At 37.2% G+C, this 25547-nt stretch overlaps 1 protein-coding gene across 2 annotated transcripts in view; it reads left to right on the forward strand.

Annotated features, from left to right (window-relative positions):
- The window catches only part of LOC113916824, a 507068-nt gene that overhangs the window by 316224 nt on the left and 165297 nt on the right, over nt 1–25547 (forward strand). The window lies entirely within an intron of this gene.

Below are 25547 nucleotides of genomic sequence, written 5' to 3' on the forward strand. Positions count from 1 at the left end.
TCTCTGTCAAATAAATAAATAAAAATCTTTAATAAAAAAAATTTAAAAAAGAGAAATGTGTCAACTATGCTTCAGTTAAAAATGGGAAATGTTGACTGAATAGTGTGTACCCATATTTTTATAATTTTCTATAACTTGCCACATTTTATAATAAAATATTTTTATAAGAAGGAATGAGTAGAGTTTCCATTTGTCTGCCACAGAAGGTATTTTATAAGTAGTTATGAGCATTATTGTTTCAGGAAAGTTTTTCACATAGGGTTTATTGTGATCTGAGAACCTATGTTCTGGAGGGTTCTAATAGATATTCTGTAGAAAACATGTCTCCATGCTTAATAAATTGACTCTTGACAGGTCACAATATATATTGGCATATTCTGAAGGACAGAGGGAAAATTTTTTTTAACTCCAAGAACACTTGAATAGAATTTATTTAATTTTAAAAAGCTGAGTTCAGTCAAAAAAAAGTATTTAGTAAATAAGTATAGATTATATGTAGACTGGGCAAAAAATGTTACAGTGATTCACATGTTACAAAGTTTAAAAAAAAAAGGGGGGGGGGGACACAGCTTTTACCCAGAGTCAGATGTCTAGAGGCCAACAGTTGATTCCCTTACCCAAATTCTCAGGATAAGCTTTCCATTATTTTAATGTTCTTTCCCAGTTTTATTGAGAAATAATCAACAAACATTACTATATAAGTTTAAGGCATAGAGCATGATGGTTTGATTTACATATATTGTGAAATGATTGTGGTTCAGCTAATACCCATCATCTCATATAGATAGAATGAAAAGAAAGAAAAAGAAAAAAATTTCTCTTGGTGAGGAAAATTCTTAGGACTTACCTTCTTAACAACTTTCCTATATACCATCCAGCAGTGTTAACCATAGTCATCATGTTCTACATTACATCCCTACTAATTATTTATATTATAACTAGAAATTTGTACCTTTTGACCACCTTCCTCCAATTTCCCCTTCCCCTACCCTCTGCCTCTGATAACCACATGTCTGATCTTTTTTTCCTATGAATTTGGTTTGGGGTGTTTTTTGTTTTTTAGATTCCACATATAGGTGAAATCACATAGTATTAGTCTTTCTCTGACTTATTACACTTAGCGTAATATCTTTAGGGTCCATTCACATTGTCATAAATGGTAGGATTTCCTTATTTTTATGACTGAATAATATTCCATTGTGTATATATATCAATATTTTGACTTAATTTTTGTGAGTGTGTAAAAAGGGGTCCAGTTTCATTCTTTTACATGTGAGTATTCCGTTATCCCAGCAACATTTACTGAAGACACTGTCTTTTTTCCATTGAATGTTCTTGGTTCCCTTGTCAAGTATTAGTTGACTCATATGCTTGGGGTTTATTTCTGGTTTCTCAGTTCTGTTTCCTTGGTCTATTTGTCTGTTTTTATGCTAATACCATACTGTTTTGATTACGATAGACCGAAAGTATAGTTTGAAATCAGAGTCTGACGCCTCCTCTTTGTTCTTCTTTCTCAGGATTTCTTTGACTTTTTGGAGTCATTTGTGGTTCCATGTAAGTTTTAGGAGTGTTTTTTCTACTTCTGTAAAAAATACCATTGGAATCATGATAGGGATTGCATTGAATCTATAGATGGTTTTTGGTAGTATTGTCATTTTAACAATATGAATTCTTCCACCCCATGAACACTTACTGCATATTATTTTCCATTTATTTGTGCCTTTGATCTTTTTTCATCACTGCCTTACAGTTTTCAGAGTAGAGATCTTTCATTTCCTTGGTTATATTTATTCCTAAATATTTCATTGTTTTGATGTTATTGTAAATGGGATCAATTTCTTTATTTCTTTTTCATAAAATCCATTGTTGGTGTATAGAAACACTACTGATTTTTTATGTTAACTTTGTATCTTGCAACTTTACTGAATTCATTGATTAGATCTAATAATTTTTTTATTGACTCATTAGGATTTTCTATATATAAAATCATGTCATCTACAAAGAGATACAATTTTACTTCTTTCTTTCCAAGTCTGGTAACTTTGGTTCTTTTTTTTTTTTTTTTTTTTTTGCCTGATTGGTCTAGCTAGGATTTCTATTTATGTGTTGAATAAGAGTGTTGAGAATGGTCACTCTTGCTTCTTCTGGATCTTAGAGGAAAAACTTTCAACCTTTCACCATTGAGTATGATGTTAGCTGTGGGCTTGTCATATATGGCCTTTATCATGTTAAGATATGTTCCTTCTATGCCCAATTTGTTGAGCTTTTATCATGAATGGATGTCGAATTTTGTAAAATGCTTTGTCTGCATCCATTGAGATGATCGTATGATTCTTGTCTTTCATTCTATCAATATGATATATCACTTTAATTTATGTACATTATACCATCCTTGCATCCCAAGGTAAATCCTACTTGATCACAGTGAATGATCCTTTTTAATATGCTACTAAATTCAGTTTGCTAATTTTCTTGAGAATGTTTGCCTCCATATTCATCAGGGATATTGGCCTATAGTTTTCTTTTCTAGTAGTGTTCTTTCCTGGTTTTGGTATTAGGATAATGCTAGACTCATAAATGAGTTTGGGAATGTGCCCTTCTCTTCAATTTGTTCAAAGAGTTTGAGAGGGATCGGTGTTAATTCTTCTTTACATGTTTGATAAAAATCACCAGTGCCATCTGGTCCTAGGCTTTTATTCATTGGGAGATTTTTTATTACTGATTCAATCTCTTAACTAGTAATTGGTCTATTCAGATTTTCTATTGCTTTTTTTTAAGATTTTATTTATTTTGGAGAGAGAGAGCACACACAAGTGGGGGGGAGGGGCAGAAGGAGAGGGAGAGAATCCTCAAGCAGACTCCCCACTGAGCACAAAGCCTGACGCAGGGCTGAATCCCAGGCCTCTGAGATCATGACCTGAGCCTAAATCAGGAGTCGATTGCCTAACCAACTAAGACACCCAGGCACCCCCAGATTATCTACTTCTTCCTGATTCAGTCCTTGGCAAATTGTGTATTTCTTAGAATTTTTCCATTCTTCTATAGTTGTTCCAAAATTTTACACTCCCCCCCCCCACATTTTAGGCTATTGATGTTATAATTTACATATTTTTATATTATGTGACTAATAACAATATTATAGTTATGTTTTTCCTGTGTTCATGTTTTTAACTTTTAAACAAGAGTTGTAAGTGAATTATGCATCACTATTACCATATTGCAGAATCTGTGACTATGTATTTATCATTACTAGTGAGATTTATGCTACCTTTTTACATTTTTATGATGTTAATTAGCATTCTTTTACTTCTATTCAAAGAACTTCCTTTAGCATTTCTTGTAAGGCATGAGTAATGAACTCCCTCAGCTTTTGTTTGTTTGAAAAAGTCTTTATCTCTCCTTCATTTCTGAAGGACAACTTTGCCAGGGATAGTTTACAGCTTCTTGGTTTACACCTTCATTCTTTAGATATTTTTAATATGTTACCCATTTGCTCCTGGCCTGAAATGTTTCTGTTAGAAAAATCCACTGATAGTCTTATGGGGGGTTCCCTTCTATGTACCTTCTCTTTTTCTCTTGCTGCTTTTAAAATTCTTTCTTTGTCTTTGACTTTTGACAATTTAAATATACTCTGTCTTGGTGTAGCCCTATTGGGGTTCAACCTATTTGAAGTCCTTAAGACCTCCTGTATATGGATGTCCATTTCTCCTGCCAGGTTCAGGAAGTTTTCAGCCGTTTTTGCTTTAAATATACTTTCTGCCCCTTTCTTTTCCTCTTCTGTTGTTCCCATATTGTTGAATGCCTATATTGTAAATATTGGTTTTTTTTATGGTATCTATAAGTCTCATAGGTATTCTTCATTCTTTTTCATTCTTTTTCTTTTTGCTTCTCTGACTGGATAATTTCTAATGTCCTATCCTCCAGATCATTGACTCTTTTTTTCCTGCATGGTCAAGTCTGCTTTTGAAACTCTTGAATTCTTCAGTGTAGTTACTGTATTTTTTTTTTACCTCTAAGATCGTATGTTTGTTTTTTGATGGTTTCTATTGATTTGTTGATCTTCTGATTTTGTTCATGTATTGTTTCCCTAATTTCATTTAGTCACCTGTATGTTTTTGTAGTTCAATGATTTATTCTGAATTCTATGATGGTTCATAGATTTCCATTTCTTTAAGATCAGTTATTAGAGCATTATTACTTTCCTTTGGTAGTATCATATTTACCTGGATTTTCATGATTCTTGAAAATACTGCAGATTCTGGAATCTGCACATTTAAGTAATTGGATTCCTCTTCCAGACTTGAGAGTTTTGCTTTGGCAGAGGCTGATTTTCACCAGTCAGCTCAGTTTGGGTTTCTGGGTGTGTCTGCTGGTAATGTCCTTCGGCAATGAGGCCTACTATTATGGTCTATTTTAGGGAGAGGCAACTGCTCAAGCTCTGAAGTTGGGGGTGGGTGGGAGGGAAGAGTGTGCTACCGGCTGAGAATAGTTAGATGGGACTGCTAACTTGGTTCCCTATCCAAGCGAGACTGTAGGATGGGCACTGCAGTTGCCTAGATTCTCTGGTCAGGCGACCAGATGGTCAGGACTGGGTACCATATTCTGTTCTAGATGGGATAGGAATTAGCTTCCTACCCTGGTGTGACAGCAGGACAGGACCCAGGGCTTGTATGGCTCTTTGTTTGGAGATCTGCATCAGGCCAGAGTGTGCACTGAATATCCTGGTCAAGTGAGACCACTGGTTTTCCTGTACAGACAAGAAAAACATGGGCTATACTCTCTGTTCAAGTGCCACTGTAAGCAGGGCTTGTTGGATTAGCTATGCAGTTTCCTGTGTGCTTTAGTTAGGTTCCGTGGTCAGGCAGACTGGAGGCTGTATTCATTAATGAGTGGGGCTACAAATTACTTTCCCCACCTAGGCACAATGGGAAAAGCAGCTCTAAGGCTGGTAAAGCTCTGTGTTGTCTTAACTCAAGCACACCTATGCTCCAAATTCTTTGGCAGAACAGGTCCATTGGCTTTGCTCTGCAAACTGTCAGTTCTACCTGCTCTTATCTTGTCTCAAGCACCACTGTGCTGCAGTTTGCAGGTATTCTCACCAGCTCTTTATGTGCCATAGCTAGTGGATGGAGCATCTCAGCTCCCTTGCCTGGGTAGGAAAGGGAGGGGCCATTCCAGGCAACTCTCAATTTCCCCAACATTTGGGAGAAAGCCAGGAGTTACCCTCAGCATGATGAATTAATCCCTCTGCCTATTCTGAGGGTGATCAGCTCTGCCCGCCCATGTCGACTTGAGCACAGCTTCCAGGTTTTCTTGCCAGCCCCTCTGGTCAGATGTGGTAGGGAGACAGTACATGCGGCTATGACTCAGCTCCTCTCCTGGACCTATGCAAACCATGCTCCAGGGCTGGCAAGACTCTTCATTGGGGGGTCTGAATCAAGTAGATCTATACCCCACTGAGTTCCCTGGTCAGAATATACCACTGACTTTGTTCTGCAGATGAGCAAAGCTGCTGGTTGTGATTATTACTCAAGCACTGCCTGTATAAACTTGGTCTGCCAAGATCTGCATGCTAGTTGTTATAAGCCCCTCATCTCTTCTCTGTCACAGTCAGATTCCCAGTGATTGAGCCCTGAAGATTCCACTACAGACTAGATGGGGTAGGATCAGAGTAGTGGCTCCCACAGAGTGATCCACAATGCTAGAGGGAGGGCTGGCTGTCCCCCTGGGTTCTCTTTTCCCTTTGGAGGAGCTGGAGGTGTAGGAGAGACCTCTTGGCATGCTGCTGTGTGGCCTAGGGGAGGGGCAATGCATCCAAAGTGTAGCTGCTTTCCTTAGCCTTCTAATGCAGTCTGTCTTAGTCTCTGTGGCTGGGGGGACCAGAAATTGCTTTAGCCTCCTCCCCATGTTCTAGGATTCTCTCAGTGATGTCTTGTTATTGAATAGTTGTTAGTTGTCCTTCTCGAGAGGGGGAGGGAAGTCAAGAATAACCTATGTCAACATCTTGGTGATATCATCCCCCTGAAGTTTTTCTAGCTCCATGACATAAACTCAATTCTGGGGGAGAAGGAGAAAACAGACTTAAAACATTTATTCCACTCTTCTGTAAACTGCTTGAAAGTAGGGAAAGTCTTATTCATAGTTCTTGACATAGTGTCCTACACTTAGTAGGTACTAAGTAAATGCTAGATGAAGGAATGAAAGAATTAATTAATGAAATGGGGAATGCTCTGGCCTGACTGAATGTAATTAGCCATAGGGCATGAGAAAGAACAATCTCTCTGAACCAGTCTACAGGAACAATTTAGGACTCTGCCCCGAAGATTCAAGATCTGCCTTTCTAATAGAAGGAACATAAAAGAGATTAACCTTTCTGCTATGTGACTACAGACCAATTGGTACAGCTTGCCTTATATCACTGCCATAGAAGAACAGAGATAATGAAAAACCCTCACCAAGTTATATGTGTATTTTAGAGGGCTGATTAAATTAAGACCCCATTAAATAATCTTTTACCACCACCAGGGTCTCTGTATTATGCTATCAATCCAAAGAGAACCCATAGAAACTGCAAATGATAGAGAGAGCTCTCTTTGAACCTATAGTAACTTTAAAAGGGGGGTGGAGAAAAGAAACCTTTGAAAAGTGGCTTTCTGACAATTTTGTGTGGGAGAAAAAAATTACAAAAATGCAAAAATATGGCTATCTTCCATATTTTCTGCAGCTTAAGAATAAAACTTTATACCCCTCATTTCAAAATGTTAATTCCTGCCTTCTTTAGTTACTGAGGGAACCATTTTTCTATTTTGAGACTTTGAAGAATTAAAAGGTCACTAAATTTTTTGGTAACAGAAATAGTTTAATTTTAAGAACTAAGGATTCAGTTATGATGAATAGCCCATATTTTTATTTTTTGCTGTGACAATTTAAAGAATAATTCTACAATAGTCAGTTGCTCACAATCACATCAGTTCAACCAGGAATTAGTCTCTTTTCCTTTCCAAGCTGTGATGGTCTCACAGCTAGCAACACACAAATGAAGTTAATATCCTAGTTCTGTTGATGTCATTCTTGGTTTTCTTGTCAACTGTCATGAGAAATTTTGTCATTAGGCAGGTTGGTAGATGCCTACTGCCAAGTCCTCTTGCTTCATTAGACCAATTTCATAAGCCTTTCTGAATCTATTTGGTAGGAATGGAATCCAGACATCCATGTCTGAAATTAAATTCTCCCAGCAGTTACACCCCAAACATCTCTTTGCTTTCCATTTTTTTCTTGGCTGTGAGATGAGTCAAGTTGGATAGGATGAAAATGGATTGCTCAGCTTTTAAACCTGCCATTTTCCATGGAACTATGCATATGGTCTCCTCAGTTTGAACAATTCCTGGGAGCAGGATTCAGTCCCTGATCCTGCCTAAGCTCACTGTCAATAGCTTGACAAGGGAGAAAACGCCCCCCCCCCCTTTTTTTTGGTAATACACCTTTGACGTACACTGTGTCTAGATACACTTACAAGTACTTGCTATGTCAGTCCTTTGACTGCCCTTGCAAATCAATCAAAAGATCTACCATTTCTGTGTAACAAAATAAATGATTTTTTAGTGCTGACCGACATTTCCACAATAAAAGATCCTTTACAAGCATGCATTTTGTAAATCAAAAGTATGGTAAATACAACATACACAGAGTATGCTTTTCTTCCAATGACCAAATAAGTGAGGATTATTCATTTGTTTGCATATTTACACTTACATTTTTGTTTGGGGGCATGTCAAGTAAGAGATTAGAAGGCAATTTTCACACAAAGCCCCAAAGAAACATGATGTTATTCTGTGGAAGTTATTTGATTGCTCTTCATAGTCTTTTCCTTTCAATTGGCATTTAGAGAACTAGCCACACAAGCTGCTCCGTACTTTCCTGCATGATACCATTTCTTCCTGTTCTCCTTATCTGTACCTGCGAGGATGCACAGCTTTCTCTTTTTTTCTTTCTTGTGGGTTTGTGCAGTTTCTTGATGTTTGTGACAGGCCACGATAGGGGAAGCTTTTATCACTGTGGGGTTTGGAGGCCTCAGTAAATTGAAAATTGCAAATGAAATCCACTGGGCTTGAATTCATCAGCTATTATGTCAGATGACCTTTGGCAGCTGCTGATAAAAATGAGAGAATGTTAGCTCTGATCCAATTTTCAGCACTAACCATTCCTTTTCAAATCCATTCACAGTCAGGCAGCAGACACATGGGAAGTGAAAATGATAGGGTTTCAAGAGAACGGCATTGTGTTGCAGATTAAGATTTTCTCCCCCTATTTCTAGAGGTCGGCCCCCAGGCCCCTGTCTGGTATCTACCTATTGTCCAATCAGTTTCAATATCTGCTTCAGAGGACATGTTAGCCATCCTTACAGATAAGTGCTTACAGGAGAGAATGTTGGACTTAATAGTTTTGCTTAGGGAGGCATCGAGGGTCGCAGTGTAGCAATATTGACTGGCACGTGTTAGTTTAATCTAACATTCTAAGGAATGTGACACTAGATTCTTTTAGAGTTGTTGATCTCTAGGTGATTTTTGTTACCAGCTCTGGTTCTATAAAATTTATTTTTTGCACAACTATTTATAGTCATGAGTCCAGACATATTCTAAAATGTCTGTCATGGCCAAGCAAAGGCAGCCTAAGCTTGTCTAAATAATGTACGGATGCCAAAATTATGAAACTGGGAATCCAAATGACTTGTATGTATTCTGTTCTTGCAATCCAGTTAAACATAAATGCCATCAATAGTATTTCAAGAGCTAGATTATCCTGAAATAAATGAGTTTCTACCGACTGGTAGGTTCCTCAATAAAAGTATTAGATTTTTATCAGGCAGGTGGGGAAAATTAAACTTGTTATTTTCCACTGAGGTAGCATGAACCAGCAAAATAACACAATAGATGGTTGAGTCATCAGCATGATTTCCCCACCTATGAAACACAGGAGCCTTCTGAAAATTAAGAAAACTGAAATTTATCATTTTTCCCTCATTTGACTGTTCCAAAAAGAAAAATAATTTCTTAGGGAACAGGCCAAACAAATGTAAAGTCAAAAAGTGTCATATAATTGAAACCCATGTATCACTATAAGCATCTTTTAAAAAATCTAATTAACTGAAAAATATTAAATCTGTGTTTATATAGGTTTTCTTGATATACGGAGTCTTACTTTCATGTTTTCCCTTGACACTCTACTGGTTGACATTATATGAAAATAAATGTTTATATGTTAATAGTGTTGCAAGATGGCTTAGATGGCTCTTCTAAATGCCAATCTTTGGAGGAAGAATATGGTTCTATAAGCTTCCTCATAAGAAAAACAAAGTAAGTGTATATGTAGCTATAGAATGTATATTACCCATATACTATATCTTACTTTTAAAAAGTAATTATTTAAAGTTAGTATCTCACTGTTTCTCCCCCCATCTTTTCCTGGTATTCTTAATTCTTTTTAAGCGAACAGTTATTTGCTATCTAATGAGCATGTATAAATAAAATGCCTAATGATGGGGTCCAAAAATGCCCATTAAAAGTCAATTATTATTGGGAAGGCTGGGTGGCTCAGTCAGTCAAGCATCTGCCTTCGGCTCAGGTCATGATCCCAGGGTCCTGGGATCGAGCCCCAGATTGGGCTCCCTTTTCAGTGGGAAGCCTGCTTCTCCCTCTCCCTCTGCCTGCCGCTCCCGCTGCTTGTGCTCTCTCTCTCTCTCTCTGCCAGATAAATGAATAAAATCTTTTTTAAAAATCAATCATTATTGAATATTTCAAAGGACTCAAAGTCAAGTTGTAAGCAATGATTGAATCTGAAATTAAGTAGGACCACCCAACCAAAAGATAGGAATTCAGTATATTCGGGACTACCTTTGGTTTCCTCAGATAATTGGTTTTCTAGATTTCTTTTAAACCAATGAAGGCATACATTTTGGACTCTCATAGATATAGAAAAAACCTTGATACATGGTTTCTTGGCCCGACACACTGCTATCCATTTGGACCCAGGGAAGTGCTGACCTGAATGGTTCTGTAAAAACAGCACTACAACTTTCTGTGGTTTAGCCAAACTACCCTTCAGACAGAGCAGAAAACAGCTCCTAGCTAAAGGCTAAAGTCTGTACCTTCACAAGTTTATCAATGACTACAATCACATATCGCCCAATTCATCCTATTCATGTTTCTCTGAGTTATAGCTCCCTCAAACCTCTACCTGCCTTTAGGTTTTGCAATGGATACTGCCACTACTTCCAAAAAAGAAGCAAATCATTTAACAATGAGCATGTTCTTAGGGGACTGCAACTATGAAGGCCCACGTCATCCAGCTTAGACCCAGTCAGCTAATAGGAATCTGCCAGAGAAAACAGCAGCACCCACACTTAGATGGGCCCTAGGGCCTGGCTTTCAGCCACTGTGATCTGCATGCTCAGATAGATGGAGCAATTAGATAGGCCTGTTAAGTCTTATGTCTTCATTATTGATTTATACAATGAACTCAGCATGATTATTGAACCAGACCAGTCAGTGAAACAAATGAGTCATTGATCTTTACATAGGCTTATATTTCCAATTTATATTTGAGGAGGAAATACATGGATATACCGTTATTTCTGGTATTTTGTTCAAAGGCTTGAACAGAGATTATGATAATTCATTGTTCCTACCTCCTGACCTTTCATTGTCATTCCTTCTATAGAAACACTATCCAATAGAACTTTCTCTTATGATGGAAATGTTATACTCTATCCTGTCCAATACAGTAGCCACTAGCCACATGTGGCTACTAAGTATTTGCAATGTGTTTAGTGTGACTGAGGAGCTGTATTTTTATTTTATTTTCATTTAAATTTAAATAGCCATGTGTGGCTAGTGGCTACCATATTGGACAGTGCAACAGTTTTATAGCATGCACATGAGCTTTTCTCCTCTCTCCATGGATAGCACTTATTGAAATTCTAGCTCTTTTTCAAGACCCTGTTTAAATACTACCCCTTTTATAAAGCTGTTATGGATTCTCCCACCATTACCCTACCTGTCTCTGAATACAATTCAGTGTGTACCTCTGATAAATTTCTGCCTTGTATTGTAATCATCTGCTCTACAGTAAAGTACTGGAGGACAGGGATTGTGTCCACTTGTTGATAGACTGTCTACAACAAATATTTGAGGAATTAAACTGAGTTGTAGGTTTTATTGGGGGGGAGGAGGATATTATTTGTTTAATACATGCTTATTAGAGGAGCACTGACACTTCACCATCCTTCTTTTCATGCCCTCTTTTTAAAATGAATTTAAAAAAAAACTATTATTCCCCTCTCCTGGTTAATCTGTTAGCACTGAGGTAGAAATGTAAAACAGAACTATTATATTGTCTCCTTATCTTCATAGACAACAACACAATGCTATACACATAGGAAGAACTCAGTAAATACTTTTTGAATCAATGAAATATGCTTATATTGGCTTTTAATGTTAGAAAAATTCCTTCTAGAATATTCATGTAAGTTTTTACTTAAAAAATAAACCCTAAGAACTGTTCTATACCTTGATTGAGGTACTGGTTACACAACTGTATGTGCTTATCAAATCTCAGAGCTGTACACTTAAGAGGGTGAATTTTACTACATACAAATTTTTTGTTTTTTTAATTTTTATTTATTTTTTAGAGTATTTATGTATTTATTTGAGAGGGAGAGAGTGGGAAGGAGAGGGAGAGAGAATCCAAAGCAGAATATGCTGAGTGCAAAGCCAGTGGTGGGCTTGATCCCACGACCGCGAGATCATGACCTCAGCCAAAACCAAGAGTCCGACACTTAACTGATTGAGCCACCCAGGTGCTCCTCCATATAAGTTTTTTAAAGCTGAGTAAAAATACTGTGTACTTCAGTAATGCTTGTAATTTGAAGTAACTATTTAGCGTTGGAGCACTAAATCAGTGATATTTATGTAATATGTAATGCTAATTGTATTCAATTGTGTCTTTCTGTGGTGCCATATAACACCTAATTGACTTCTGAGGAATAGTGAAGTAATCTAAGACAAGTGTTCTATGATTAAAAGAGCGCTAGGTGTTTAAAAATCCAATTCTTCCACTTACTAATTCAGAACACTGCTAATAATTACCACATTATATTATACCAGCTTACACTTACTGAATACATGCCGTATATACTCTGTTCTCAGTACTCCACTTAGGTTAACTCAATCCTCCAACAACCCTGTAAAGTCGGTATTATTATCACCACTTTAAAGATGAGGAAATGGACATAGAAAGATTCAGTAACTTGCCAGATGTCCCACAGAATTAAAGTGGTGCTTGGCCATCAGAGGTTCTCCATATTTTTTGGTACATCTGACTTAGCATGGTAAAGTCAGGAGACAGGTTTAAGCAGCACACATAGGCTCTTACCAATCTTACCATTTCTGAACATGTATTCTCTTCAATAAAAAGAAGATAATATTTTTTCCCATCTCATAGGGAAGGATGCTCTAAGAGTCAAATGAGATATTAATACAGAGAGGTGATTACCCATTTAGTAATTGTGCTTAGTACTTGTGCTTGGTGTTTTAAGTTAAGGTTGGAGTGCCTTTTTGTGGATGTAGGAAAGACATTGATCCCAAGTATGCCTCATTTGCTGACAAGAGGTCTTCCTCACTCCCATTTTCACAATTAGTCATGACTGTACTTGAAGTCAGGGAAAGGGGACAATAAAGATTTCAGCCTCGTAATACCTAATTATACAGCAAAGCCCCTTGGACCATTTTTCCTTTGTGAAAATCTGGGAAAGAAGAAAAGGAAGAACAGATGAGAAGGGAAGGAACTGGAGGTTGAAGGAAAAAGTGGGAGAGAATCTCCTAGAACTCACTGAAAAAACACAAATTAATTCAACCAACATATAGCATTTTCCTTTGCCCTTTGCCTCCTTCCATTCACTCAGCTGGGTACTGTCAGATTCACAAAACACTAACCACTGGATGGATTCCTAATATAAGACTTTTTAAAAGAGTAATTAAATACTTCAATATCAGAGCACTTAGAAATTGTTTCTTGTTTCCAGAATATACATGGACTATGTGGGGGGGAGGGAGTGGTTAAATGAAGTTAAATTGTTCTACCTAATATTACTTTAGACATTTTATACCTATTCATTGTCTATGAACAAATTAACGGGATCACATGTCCATGCACTTAAGTTCATTAGTTTATAAATACCCAAAATTATTTCCAAACAGATTTATGACTACAGATCAAACTTTACTAATTAAGACCATCTACCAACATATTGTACTCATTTCCTTTTCATAAAAGCAGTCATTCAGATGAATAAGAGCCAGTGGCTTTAAGGAATTCAGGTTAGGTGGAGACCTTAAAGAAATGTAGCTGATTATAGTAAAATATAAAATACTGTGCTTCTTCACACTTCTTGTAAATGCAGCCTCCTGAGGATATATAATATTTACTTTTTTTTTTTAAGTGGGGTAAGGAGAGAAGTATTCTGAGTCAGAATAAAATTGTTTTAGTTCTTTTGGTCAATGAATATTAAGTATGATTCAAGTCTAAAGCTGACATTGGCCATTCCTTTTGATTGTGATTATAATAATAGTAATTGCTTCTGTTCCTTAAGTGTTTACCCCATACAAATGTAATGCAGGGTAAATGACTCTAACTGCTACAACCAGTAAACTCCCAAGTGCCCACAATGGCTTAATAAAAAAAAAAATCTGATAGGGGCGCCTGGGTGGCTCAGTAGTTAAGCGTCTGCCTTCAGCTCAGGTCATGATCCCAGGGTCCTGGGATCGAGCACCGCACCGGGCTCCCTGCGCCGCTGGAAGCCTGCTTCTCCCTCTCCCACTCCCCCTGCTTGTGTTCCCTCTCTTGCCGTGTCTCTCTCTGTCAAATAAATAAAATCTTTAAAAAAAGAGTCGGGGGCGCCTGGGTGGCTCCGTCGTTAAGTGTCTGTCTTCGGCTCGGGTCGTGATCCCAGGGTCCTGGGATCGAGTCCCACATCGAGTCCCACATCGGGCTCCCTGCTTGGCAGGAAGCCTGCTTCTCCCTCTCCCACTCCCCCTGCTTGTGTTCCTGCTCTCACTGTCTCTCCCTGTCAAATAAATAAATAAAATCTTGAAAAAAAAAAAGTTGGATGCTTAACCAACTGAGCCACCCAGGCTCATTTATTTAAATCTATCTCACCTATTATTCATTTATGTAAATCTATCTCATTCTTTATGAAGGATTTCAAACAGATAACAAGAGATTGGCTCACTATCAACATCAGCTTTGCTACTCATCACCCTACAACCCTCAGCAAATGATTTGCTGCTCAGGCACCCAGTAGCTGGATCTGACCCCCTTGCTCCAGCTCTCTCCTTACAGAGCTCCTACAGTGGCACACCTAGATCCTGTCTTATTGGCTCCAAAGTCCCTTCATTTCAACTTCCAGGTCCCAGATAACCAGACCTCCTACATCACACTCTGTTGTAAGGAATCCTTGATCAAACTCCCTTTTATAGAGCCTCTTGGGGAAGAAATAAGGAAAACAATATATGGTGATGGTCAGTATTCTTCAGGAAGTCATACCAATTTCCATGTTCATATGCCTCAGAAAAAAAATTCACGTTATTGAATTCATGGGAAGGACAATGCTTGCAACTTTTTTTGTGGGAATATTTGCCCAGAAGTTTCCTCACTTTTTGTTTAATGTTGAAACCAAAGAACTATATGGGATCTATCCAATAAGTTCCTCCAGTGAAACAATGGATGTCATTATTGTCAATCAAACATTGCCAGAGTGCCTCCCCATGTCTTTGAAGCAAATACCCAGATTACTTACAGTCTAGAGAATATACATATGCTTAGACTTATGAAAAAGAAGAAAATAGGGGCCTGAAACTAATATTTGATGTCTGAATTATATATACTAAAGAGTTTTTTGACTGAGTGATTTATTCAGATTTTCCCATCTTAAGAATTCTAACACCCTAAAACACAGATTAAGTTTTCTGATACTAATCTGCTCCCTCAGCTTCCCTAAATAACATTGCCCCAATTTTTAAATATTTTTTATTGTGGTAAAATATATATAAATAAAATTTGCAGTTTTAACTATTTTTAAATGTATAATTCATTGACATTAATTACATTTACAATTTTGTGTAACCATCACTACTATTTCCAAAACTTTTTCGTCACCCCAACTAGAACCTCTACCCGTTAAGCACTAACTCCCTATTTTCCCCTCTTCCTCTCCCCCAGCCCTTTGTAACTTTTATTCTACTTCCTGTCTCTACAAATTTGCCTATTCTAGGTATTTTCTTATAAGTGGAATCATACAATATTTGTAGTTTTATGTCTAGTTTATTACACTCAGCATAATGTTTTCAAGATGCACCCATGTTGTAGTATATATCAGAACTTTATTCCTCTTTATGACCAAATAATATTCCATTGAATATTTATACCATATTTTGTTTATCCATTCATCTGTTGATGGACAGTTGGGTTGTTTCAACCATTTGGCTATTGTGAAAAATCCTGCAATGCATACAAGTATCTGTTTGAATCCTGTTTTCAATTCTTTGGGTATATAACTGGATACCTAGGAGTTGAATTGCTGTGTGATATGGTTTAGCTTTTTGAGGAACCTGGTTTCCACAGGTTCTGCACTAGTTTACCTTCTTTCCAGCAGTGTATCAGGGTTCAAATTTCTTTTGTGTGAGGCCTCTGACTTTGTTCTTCCTTTCCCAGATTGTTTTTGCTATTCTGGGTCCCTTGCAATACCATATGAATTTGAGAATTGGTTTTCCCATTTCTGGGGAAGAAAAGGCTGTTAGAATTTTTATGGGAATGGCATTGAATCTGTAAATAGTTTTGAATAGTATTGACATCTTAACAATGTTATGGCATGTCTATCCATGAGCAAGGGATGTCTTTCCACTTAGTTAGCCCTTCTTTAATTTCTTCTAGCAATGTTTTGTAGTTTCAGTGTACAAGTCTTTCACTCCTTGGTTAAATTTATTTCTAGGTCTTTTACTCTTTTAGGTACTATTGTAAATGGAATTGTCTCCTTAATTTTCTTTTCAGATTTTAATTTTTGTCATATACAAACACAACTAATTTTTGTTGGTTGATCTTGTATTCTGCAACTTGCCAAATTTGTTTATTAGCCATAGTAGTTTTCTTTTTTATTTGGGGGGGATTTTCTATACAAAGGATCATGTCCTCTGTGAATGGAGATAGTTTTACTTTCTTTCTCTCTTTGAATTTCTTTTTTCTTATCTAATTTCTCTGGCTAGAACTTCTAATACAATGTTGAATAACAGGGTATTCTTATTTTGTTCATGACTAAAGGGAGAAAACTTTTATTCTTTTATCACTCAGTATATTAGCCATTGATGTTTTCATTAATGCCCTTTATCATGTTGAGGAAGTTCCCTTCACTTCCTAGTTTTCTGAGGTTTTTTTATCTAGGGAGAGTTTTGGATATCATAATATCTTGAGTGGAGAATAACTGTGACATATAACAACTCTTTGCTTAGTGTCTGGGTCTCTTGTAGTGAAATTTCTGCATCATTGTTTCTCTAGCAGGACCAAAATTAGGCTGAGTCAAAGGAAGAGATCACTGATTCTGTCAAGTACCTGGTATAAAATCTTTGCTGCTAGCCTGAACAGTTCTGCTTTTTTAGGTTATAATTTATGCCACTCTTGCCTATGGATCCAGACTACACATTTGTGTTGGCCCTCCAACTGGGACTGAGTCTCTTGACTCACCAAAAATACTTTAGTCTCTACTCTCAGTCCTTCTCACTAGGCCCTTCCCTCCAGTTTCTACATTGTTGACTTCTTCCCTTTATCCCCAGGCTATGGCCCTTGATCAGTGTCTCATGACCCACCAAGCCTTAAGTCAGCCTCTCAGCACCCTTGTCAAACCTCCCATCCTCCTACCCAAGCTTTCTGGGCATCCCTGGTGACTTGGCTGTTATGGTTGTTTCTGACTTTGGGAGCCTATCTCCACAGTTCTCAATGTCACTCATACATCACCACTTCCTACTCTCTCTTCTGGGCTGATCCAAGGGTAAACCTCAGCCTTCTTTGATTTCCACTAAAATGCCAGTCACACAAGGTATGTGTGTGGAGTGAACTACGCTGAAGCTTTGGGGAAATGGTTTGGGTTCATAACCCAGTAATATAACAAAACAGAATATCAGATTTCACTATTCTTAAAAAATCTGCTCAGCCATTTGTGTTGATTGGAGGTCTAGTTTCCTATCATGTTGCATATCCCCCTCTTACTTTCATTCCACTGCTCGTTTTATTATGTAGAGCAGTTCAGTTCTTTTTAGTCTATTCTAAACTAGGTTCTGGTGTCCCATTTCATATCAACAGACTCATTCTTGTGGTGCGTCTCACCCTTCCTTCTTTCCTCCACCAAAAAGAAAAAGAATAGCATAGAGATGTTTTACTCTCCTCATATGAATTAGGCCACCTCTCTTACAAATGGAAAAGGCTACAGTCAGTTTGAGTTTTAAATAATAGGGTTTCTCTCTCACACACATATACAGATGCATATAAATAATACACTTTAAATACTTAAATACTTTTATGTTAAAAGATAGGATATCATATATAGTACCCTAATCCCACAATTCCAAAACTATGTGCAAAGGTATCCCGGAGTGCTATAGTGAACTCACAGGGAGTACTGTAGGATATTTTATATTTTTTAAGGAAATACAGACACTGTGCAAACAACCAGCTCTAGGTGGTCTGTAGCTTCAACATTAGATTGTTCTACATTCCATTTGGTGATCTCAGATCTTTGCAAAGCTGAGTTTTCTGTGATTGCTTTGATAAAAAGCAAGTACCATACTAAAATCAATGCGGAACAGGAAATAAGAAAAGTGAGAACCCCATTATTATTTAACATGTACTGGAAGTCTTAGCCTCAGCAATCAGAAAACAAAAAGAAATAAAAGGCATTCAAATTGGCAAGAAAGAAAGCAAACTTTCACTATTTGCAGATGACATGATACTCTATGTAGAAAACCCTGAAGATTCCACCAAAAAATTGCTAGAACTCATACATGAGTTGAGCAAAGTCATAGGATATAAAATCAATGGCAGAAATTTTTTGCATTTCTATACACCAATAATGAAGTAGCAGAAAAAGAAATCAAGGAATTGATCCCATTTGCAATGCACCAAAAACAATAAGATACATAGGAATAAATCTAACTAAAGAAGTAAAAGATCTATACCCTGAAAACTATAGAACACTTATGAAAGAAATTGAAGAGGACACAAAGAAATGGAATAACATTTGGTACTCATGGACTGGAAGAAATATTGTTAAAATGTCTATGCTACCTAGAGCAATTTATACATTCAATGCAATCCCTATCAAAATACTATCAACTTTTTTCACAGAGCTGCAAGAAATAATACTAAAATTCATATGGAACCAGAAAAGACCCCGAATAGTCAAAGGAATGTTGAAAAAGAAAACCAAAGCTGGTGGCCTCACAATTCCAGACTTTAAGCTATGTTACAAAGCTGTAATCATCAAGACAATATGGTACTGGCACAAAAACAGACACATAGATCAATGGAACAGAATAGAGAACCCAGAAATGGACCCTCAACTCTGTGGTCAACTAATCTTTGACAAAGCAGTAAAGAATATCCAATGGAAAAAAAGACAGCCTCTTCAACAAATGATGTTGGGACAGCAACATGCAGAAGAATGGAACTGGAACATTTTCTTACACCATACACAAAAATAAACTCAAAATGAAACAAAGATCTTAATGTGAGATATGGTTTCAAAATTCTAGAGGAGAACACAGGCAGAAACCTCTTTGACCTCAGCCATAGCAACTTCTTACTAGATACATCACCACAAGCAAGGGAAACAAGCAAAAATGAACTAATGGGACTCCATCAAGATAAAAAGCTTCTGCACAGCAAAGGAAACAATCAACAAAACCAAGAAGCAGCCTATGGAATGGGAGAAGATATTTGCAAACAACATATCTGATAAAGGGTTAATATCCAGAATCTACAAAGAACTTATCAAACTCAACACCCAAAAAACAAATAACCCAATTAAGAAATGAGTGGAAGACATGAATAGACACTTTTCCAAAAAAGACATCCAGATGCCTAACAGACACATGAAAAGAGGCTCAACCTCACTCATCATCAGGGAAATACAAATCAAAACCATGATGAGATACCATCTCATACCTGTCAGAATGGCTAAAATTAACAACACAAGAAACAACAGGTGTTGGCGAGGATGTGGAGAAAGGAGAACCCTCTTGCACTGCTGGTGGGAATGCAAGCTGGTGCAGCCACTCTGGAGAACAGTATGGAGGTTCCTCAAAATGTTAAAAATAGAACTACCCTATGATCCAGCAATTTCACTACTAGGGTAAGGATGCAAAAATGTTGATTCAAAGGATACATGCACCCTGGTGTTTAAGCAGCGTTATCAACAATAGCCAAACTATGGGGAGAGCCCAAATGTCCATTGACTGATGAATGGATAAAGAAGATGTGGTATATATACACAATGGAATATTACTCAGTGATCAAAAAGAATGTAATCTTGCTGTTTGCAACAATGTGGATGGAGCTAGAGCATATTATGCTAAGTGAAATAAGTCAGTCAGAGAAAGACAAATATCATATGATCTCACTCATGTGTGGAATTTAAGAAAGAAAACAGATGAACATATGGGAAGGGGGAAAAAGAAAAAAAGGAGAGTGGGAAATGAGCCATAAGAGACTCAACGATAGAGAACAAACTGAGCGTTGATGGAGGGAGGTGGGTGGGGCATGGCCTTGATGAGTGGTGGGTATTAAGGAGGGCACTTGTTATGATGAGCACTGGGGGTTGTGTGTAAGTGATGAATTACTGAATTCTACTCCAGAAACCAATATTGCACTGTATGTTAACTACCTAAATTTTAAATTAAAATAATAAAAATAATTAAAAAAGAGAAGTGAGACCAGTCTGATTCCAAGGATTAAGGAGTTTTGCAGGAGCCAACAGGTGCACACATCCCAATAATAAGTAATTGTGATTATTTAGGAATAAAACAAAAATATTTTTTCTTTCAACTTGTGTGTGTTATTTTTGCAAAGGCTACTAAGTTGTTAAGACATAAATATTTATTAAGTTCTTTGGACCCTTACTGCCTAATAAATGAAACTATTAAATATTTCCTTTGGCTTAGGGGCACTGTGAAAAAAATACCAAGAACTCTGCGCTACTCTTTTATATATATATGTATCACTTTAAAACCCCATATTTAATATTATGAAAAGGTAACTAGAGTAAATAATAAAAACATCCAGAGAAATTATTACCATTAAAAGCACTAATTACTGAGAACACGATTGTAATTAATATCACCTTCTTTTTAATGTAAATACCTGAAAAACTTTAAAAGGTATAATATAACTGTAAATCAGGAAAGTCTCAGGAGAAAGTCTAACACTGATTAATACAACTGTTTTTTTTTTTTAAAAAAAAGATACTCTGGTTAAACATTTCTCATTAGCTGAATGTTAATGAAAAATCCTTTTTCAACTCTTTCTGAAAACTTACTCAGAAATATGTTCGCCATTCTTCTGTCTTGGTGGGTATAACTTGCTAAATATAATTAAATCTTCTTTTGATGAGTAAGTAACTTAATGAGAGGTTAAATCACCTGCCCAGGGTTACAAACCGCAAGCAGCAAAACCGGCATCTGAAACTAGACATCTAGTTCATGCTCCAAGCACTTGAGCAATTGATGGGGTTCAGTTAGTTTAGGAAATATTGCATGTTGTATTTCACCTGAGAGAGTCAATGCCCCCTGGCATATTAAAGACTGAGAAATTGTGCAAGAAAGAAGTTTTTAAATTTAGTTTAACTCTGCGTTTCCAAATTCATTGACCCCGACATCCATTTTTCACCTAACAGTTATGCTGTACTGTGTAAGGGTGTGAGCTCAGGCATCAGACTGCTGGCTTCAAATTCCAGTTCCACTGCTTAGCCAGGTCACGCCACTTCTCGAATCCTCACTTTCCTCATCCATAAAATGGAAATAATGCTAATACCACTTGTGAGCACTGGATGAGAAAACGCATGTAAAGCACATACTAAGTGCTTACCAAATTTAGCTAAAATCTTTGTTTCAGCATTCCTCAAAATTAGTGTTTGTACAACATAATTGAAAATGCCATTGTAAATGTTCGGACAAAAGCGTAAAAATGCATACTCAAAGTAATTATTGCAGGTCTCTCACATGCCACTGAGAACATGAAATTTATTGTAAGGCTCTCAGGTAGCACATGTTTGTGAGAAAGATTATTTGCAATCCTGGGAAAGTCTGGAGCTTTCATTCACGAATGAAGGACGGGGCAGTATTGTGGCCATTGCTGGTATCTGCTGATGTCTCTCTAGATGTCTGTAGGCACACAGATGGTCCACAGGAGGATAAAGGGAAAGCTGGTTACTCAAAGGCAGATAAAGAAAAGGCAGAGAGTGAAGGGAGCATTGACCAGTACTGCTCCTCTTACCGCAGTGAGTGGAAAAAGAATATCTTTCCATTAATTTCACCCCTTTCCTCAACTCACAAAGCGGAAAGATGCTTTTCGTAGTGGTTACTGTTCCCAGAGAAAAATAAATCATGTTCTCTTTCTTTGAAACAGAAAGTGGAGAATTATGTAGAGAAAATACCAGTTGGTTTTCTTCTAAAATCTATGGTTAGGTGAAATCATAAAAGAAGATAATACAGAGTAAATGCAGCAGGCTTCATTTAGTGAATTAGAAAATTCCTAAGGAGGTATCAGACAACTAATATTGCCATTTTCTATGTGTTTGTGTAGCTATTACTTTTCTTTTTCCTTTCCTTTCTTTTCTTTCTTTCTTTCTTTCTTTTTTTCTTTTCTTTTTTTTTTTTTTTTTTTAGAGAGAGCACGAGCTGGGGGTGGAGGAGAGGGGCAGAGGGAGAGGGAGAAAGAGAATCTCAAGTAGGATCCACACCCAGTGCGGAGCCCAACACGGGGCTCGATCTCACAACCCTGAGATCATGAACTGAGCTGAAATCAAGAGTCGGATGTTCAACCTACTGAGCTACCCAGGCGCCCCTGTATAGCTGTTACTTTTCTGTAAAGCCAAGTTTTTTATATATTATTGAAGAACTTTACCTAAACATCACTTTGATGTAGTCAGTAACAATTTCATCACATTTATACAATGGAAAAATAGAAGATTTTATTAATGTTAAAGTACGTTTGGAAAACAGTTACATCCAACTCTAATACTGAATAGATTTTTTTGTCAAAAAAAAGGAATGAAATATTATGTTTTCTATAGTGTACCTTGGCCACATGCTTTTCTTTGATTAAGCTGTCTCTTCCATGCGTTGCTCACACAATTTATACCTGCATAGTTTTCTGTGGCTCATCAAGAAATCTTTATGCCACACAGCATTACATAAGTAGGCTGCCTGGTATATTATTCCTTGTTGTAAAAATGTTTATCTTTCCTGAATGCAATGATGAGCATTTGATTCATTTGTTCATGTCTCTCTGAGGATGATTTATCAATGTCAATGATACTTAGAGATCTGAGAGTAATTAATGTTGCTTCAGGTAAAGTTAATATGGCAGCCCCACTGAAGGTATCCAGGGAAAACATTGCTTCTTGTCTGTTTAAGGTCGCTTATTTTGTGACTAAAACTCTACCAAGTCAACCTCAAGACCTTATTGTACTTTTGTGGACAAATTGAAGAAAAAGATGAAGCACCCACAAAAAATATTTCCCCAGTTCACATGTTCCATTTATGCAAAATTAGCGAGCAGAGCCAAGATAAGCCATGTAAGTCTGACCTCCTGCCTATCCTTTCCTCTTGAAGCATGAAGTATAAGTTTAATGTTTTATTTTGACACTACAGAACTTTAAATTAGAAGTATTATTTGTTGTGCAAATTAAAATATGTGATTTGAACTATGACATGTTTCTGAATTCATCAAAATCATCAGATATTATGCCATCCTCTGATAATTCTCACTTTGATCAGATGAATCTCAAAACTTTGCTCTTGTAAAGTAGCTGCAGAAAAAAAAAGCAGCACTTCCAGCAGGTTCTGTCTGGCTGCCCACCCCACTCATGTGAGGGAGGGGATACACAGGCAGTGGGTAAAGAAGCTTCTCCTGGAAGGCCTGGGAAGTATTAAACGGTGCTAGTGCAACCTCACATAAGCAGAAATTGGAATTTGATGAGATTACAAGGTGAGAAGACAGTGCTTGCTTTGATATTTTCCCCCCTAGGAAGTTGGTGTCACGTGCAGACTTTCATGGAAGTATATTGATACCTATTCAATTCTCATTGAAAAAAAAAGTGAGCTTATTGAATTCTTCCTACTAGTAGGAGATTTTTTTAGTGTTCACTTTGCTAGGGCTGAAGAGATGTGAGCAATTGCTTTCACTCTCCCAAAAGCTCAGTACACTTTATTTCTTTTTTCCTCTTTTCTTTCGTTCTTTCCTTCTTCCTTCTTTTGTTCCTTCTTTCCCTTTCTCTCTTTCTTTCTCTGCTGTGTGCTTCAAATTGCTTATGCTTTAAACATTCTCAAGGTATTTCTGGATTAAGGAAAGCTGGCTCCATGCAGAAATCAAAATATATCATTCTGAATTTCCAAAGCAATGGCATTTATCTGTAGGCAAATACACAAGAAGTCAGGTTTCTTTGACACTTAAAAAAAATTAAGGGATAAAACATTCAAATAGCATAAAAGACCCCTGTGGCACTGCGTTATTATGGCATATTAATACAGAAGTCTTCAGAGTCTTCATTTCCTTGAGCAGCCCCTGTGAAAATTCATGCCAGAGAATGGGAAAGAAGGTTGGCAGCCAGAGAACTAGATGCCAAATGGCTCCTCACTGGCAGTGGCATCTGGATGGGAGGTTGGCCTGCCTCCGGGACTTTGGCCAACAGCACTGTTGTCTATACAGACGGCTGTGTATCTGTTCAAGAGTCCAACAACTGTGTGTGTGTATTTTGGTAAGCTATTATTTCTGGGCCAAAGATTTCCATGGCATTTTTGCATCTGTTGGCACCGCTTCTATATTCAGTGCCTCCCCCATTCTCACCCACTGCTACATCTGATCAAAATCATTGCATATAAGTGGAAGTGCATTAAGAGGAGAAATCTGAAGATTTTTTTTTTAATCCCACAAAGCATATATAGGTATGGCATTGACATTACTCTGAATGGACTGTCTTCCTTTCTACAAGCTGTGAAAAGTGGGAAAATTCCAATCTCAATGCAAAAATTTCCTTGATCCTTATAGGATTTAGATAGAACCTAATTATAGAACTATCAGAAATTACTTTAATCATCAGAAATACAATGGACCATTAAGAAATTTAAAGTTAAATTACTCTTTCAGTGTTTCCAGAGAAACAAAATTATTTTGTAATTTTATAAAATGTAGTCGCTGCAATATGATACCAACAATTACCACACATCCAATCAACAAGCTTGTGAAAGTCCTGCTTTATTGTGCAAGGCTATAGGCTCTCAACCTTTTAAGATTCTGTTACCCCAAAGTAATTTGCTTTGAGGGTACTCCCACATTAATGTAACTCAACCAACACCTATCAGATGGACCATTTATACAAAATCTGGGGAATACAAAGCCAAATAACTGCCCCCCAAATTTTATAATGTTTTCCCTTTTTTGATGAAGAAAATTGGGAACAAACTTTTAAACAAGTTATAGAAACACCAGGAAAAAGAAATAAAAGCCAAATGGAGGTCCAGATTACCATATGGCATATGCCAAGAGTGGGGCAATAAAGAAATAAACCCATTTTTATGCATATTTTACAGAAACATTCCAGTTGAGTTTAGCGTTTTAAAGCCTGAAGGGTTTGTGGAAGTCCTATAATCTGAAATCCTTCTATTTTTGATGAGGAAACTGATGGCCAGAGAGAAGAAGTAATTTGATCATGGTCACACAGTAATTAGTATGAGGAGACAGATCTTGTTCTCTCAATGCTACTCCTAGTAATTTTAGAGTTGTGACATATTTAAAATGAAATTTGCAGGGAAATCCTTTAAAATGATATGGCATAATTTTGTAAGATAATAATAAACAGTGAACCAAGATTAGGGAATTGCTATGTGTTGAAAATGAGAGGTGGCATGAAGTTACTGCCCTTATTGGCAATTCTCTTTGGCTAGAGTGGCTAGGGCAGGACTCCCAGAAAGATTACTCAAAATCAGCCTGTAGATGTTGCAGTTGATTGCACAAGGGGCATCTGCTACAACTTTTCTCTCTCCCTATGGCCTGTGGGCATCTCTATGGAGAAAGCAGGTATGTATAGAAGTTTATAGATGATCACAACGTTACCTCCATCCTGTAATTGATCATAGTGTCATAAAAATGACCCCCAATCAGATCCACCACTTAAATGTTACCATCACTAATTTGTGACCCTCTGGAAGAGATTGAGGGCTCCATAGTCTGAA

The sequence above is a fragment of the Zalophus californianus genome, chromosome 1, assembly GCF_009762305.2.
Source record: "Zalophus californianus isolate mZalCal1 chromosome 1, mZalCal1.pri.v2, whole genome shotgun sequence".
NCBI classification, from domain to species: domain Eukaryota; kingdom Metazoa; phylum Chordata; class Mammalia; order Carnivora; family Otariidae; genus Zalophus; species Zalophus californianus.